The sequence below is a fragment of the Limulus polyphemus genome, unplaced genomic scaffold (genome assembly GCF_000517525.1).
Source record: "Limulus polyphemus unplaced genomic scaffold, Limulus_polyphemus-2.1.2 Scaffold13814, whole genome shotgun sequence".
NCBI classification, from domain to species: domain Eukaryota; kingdom Metazoa; phylum Arthropoda; class Merostomata; order Xiphosura; family Limulidae; genus Limulus; species Limulus polyphemus.
Window position 1 is genome coordinate 6,051 of NW_013679424.1, and position 2,762 is coordinate 8,812.

At 32.6% G+C, this 2,762-nt stretch overlaps 1 long non-coding RNA gene across 3 annotated transcripts; it reads left to right on the forward strand.

The window, feature by feature from the left end:
- The first annotated feature begins 856 nt into the window (after window positions 1–856).
- Window positions 857–2,715, forward strand: LOC111084117. Of its 3 annotated transcripts, XR_002609398.1 has the most exons (4): window positions 857–890; window positions 1,421–1,655; window positions 1,860–2,023; window positions 2,517–2,715. It is a non-coding gene; the product is annotated as an uncharacterized LOC111084117 (long non-coding RNA). The 3 variants fall into 3 exon arrangements; XR_002609399.1 differs by lacking the exon at window positions 857–890 and having other exon boundaries at window positions 1,191–1,659; XR_002609397.1 differs by lacking the exon at window positions 857–890 and having other exon boundaries at window positions 1,195–1,655.
- Window positions 2,716–2,762: the final 47 nt, after the last annotated feature.

Sequence of the window (2,762 nt, forward strand, 5' to 3'; positions counted from 1 at the left end):
TACTTAACTGTAGGGGGATTCATAATGTCAGTATAACGATGGCTTTAAAAGTAAGGATATGAAAATTGGGAATTTATAAGCAGTGATTTAATATTATCACATTCTTTGTCAAAGCGAAAGGAGTGTGAGATAGCATATTCTTTTGTTATGTATTTCTTTACCGTTCGTTTATTCATTCTATGATTTAGTTGAGCTCTGGATTTTTATTTACACTTAAACGCTAACTCACCTTCTAGCTAATCTCATCAATTTTTAATTTGTATGAATTATGAGACTGACATCAGTTTCCTCTATTAGTGACGTATAGATATTAATATTGGTAAAGAGTATGTATATCATTTGTTATTTAATTATTGCAGATTAACCGGTCTTAGAACTCGAACTTCGTTAACCTGTACCAGAACCGAATGATAAAGTCGAATATATAATATAATGGTTTCATCCTTGAACTGTATCTGTACTTAAACTGCGAAAGATGTCAGTATAACGTTACAAGTAAGGACTTAATTTCAAATAAACTGATTAATGTAATCACTTCTTCTAAAGAGGAAAGTGTGTGAAGTAGAAAGTTTCATTTTATTTCCTTTTGGATTTGTTTATTTATTATTCATTCTATCATCATTTAGTGAATCTGTGAATTTTTAGTTTACATTTTAGTTATTCACATCAATTTTAAATTTGAATTATGAGACCGACACCAGTTTCTTATAACGGTGACTTATATATGTTAATGTTGGTAATGAATACATAAATAATGATCACATTATTTCAAATCTCTTCATCTAATTAATTATAGCAACTTAGCTGGTCTTTGGACTTAACTTCCCGTAACCTGAATCTCAGCAGAAGGTAGAGAAGCTGAAGATCTGAGAACACTACGCCTTTTCTTTGTAAGGTATAAGTACTTAAACTGGGCAGGATTCATGGTGTCAGTATAATGAGATCATTAATAGTAAGGGTACTAAAACTGGTAATTTATATGCAGTGATTAATGTGATCACGTCGGTTTTCGAACGGGGAAGGAATACGAGGTAGCAAATTCTACTTTTATTTCGTTATGGTTTTGTTTTCTGTTTATTTATCATTCTTTCTATTGTTTAGTTAACCTGTAACATTTGTTTTTACATTTAAACGCTACTTCGCATTCTAATCAGTTACGTCATTTAAAGTTCCTAAAAGTTATGAGACTGACACCAGTTTCCATTACCGGTGACTTTCAGATATTTGTTGCAAAATTTTTAATTTCATGTTTTGAATAAAGACTTTGTCATGAGTTTCAATGACTTTTCTCACGTGAGATAGTGCTCAAATGTTGTTGTTGTTATTCGATAGTTTATACACGTTTTTCTTCCGTTCCATTTTCTATTTATTTATATAAATATTAAACTATTATTAATGGCATATTGTTCTTTCGTGTTAGTGGAAAGTTCTGGCCACTGGCTCATTCATACACTGTATGCAGGCTATTTGATAGTTTACAAGGAGTCAAAGAAGGACTTTTTGGAAACAAAAAAACCCAACATTACCTGGAACCGTAGATGAACGAACAGATCTTCCTAGAAGTGTCATACAGAAGCCAATATCCAACGTTGAAAAACATCGGAAGATACAGCGAGAAGCTTAAACCCGTTAGTCTCTTTCGGACAAAATTAAAAGTAGGTAACTCGCTACTATCGTTAAGAATACATCAAATATGTTCTGGAGTGAATCTTACTGAACTTTATTCTAAGACTGAATGAAAAATTCAAAGTTAAGACTTGTGTTTCTCCATTTTTATATAAATTAGGTTATATCGTGTTAACAGGACAATTTTACTTTTCTAAAATGAATTTTTTCCAGTAAATTTTTTTGTACACCAGAGGAAATGGTCATCGTCCTATGCCGTTCCAGAAAATTTAAATGGCGCAAGAAGGCTTTCAGATTGCGCCCTCCTCTCCATCAAAATAAAGGACTTACTCTGGTGTGTCCACATCTCATCCTTCGACGTAACGTACTGATGAGTCATTTATGTCCTCTGCTTAACGTAAGTGGTCTTTGAACTCGAACACTTCCTGTAAAGTGAATTAGAGCAGGAAAGTAGAGAAGATGAAGATTCATGAACATGAATTATTTCTTCTTGTAAGGTATCTGTACTGAAACTGTAAAGTATTCTTGGTGTTGGTATAATGAGGCCGTTAAAAGTAAGGATACGAAAATTGGGAATTTAGGAGTGATTAATGTACTCGCTTCGGTTTTCGAAAGGAGTGTGAGGTAGCAAACTATATTGTTTTGTTATGGTTTTGTTTACAGTTAACTTATTCTCTCTATCGTTTAGTTTATCTGTCAATTTTTAGTTTACACTTAAACGCTAACTCACCTCCTAGCTAATCCAATGAACTTTTAGATTCTACGAGTTATCAGACTGACACCAGTTTCCTATATCGGTTACGTACAGATATTTAACATTGGTAAAGTGTGTGTAAATAATGATTACATGAATTAATCTGTTGTTCTAACTAGTTAATTAATTATTGTAGCTCAGTTTGTTTTCGGACTCGAGGATTTTCCGTAACCTGAGCCAGAAGGAAGAATATGAACGAATTTTCATTGTAAGGTATATGTACTTAAACTGGGCAGGATTCATGATGTCAGTATAACGAGATCGTTAAAAGTAAGGATACGAAAAATTGGGAATTTAGGAGTGACTAATGTAATCACTTTTTTCGAAAGAGCAAGGAATGTGAGGTAGCAAATTCTATTTTTATTTCGTTATGGTTTTGTTT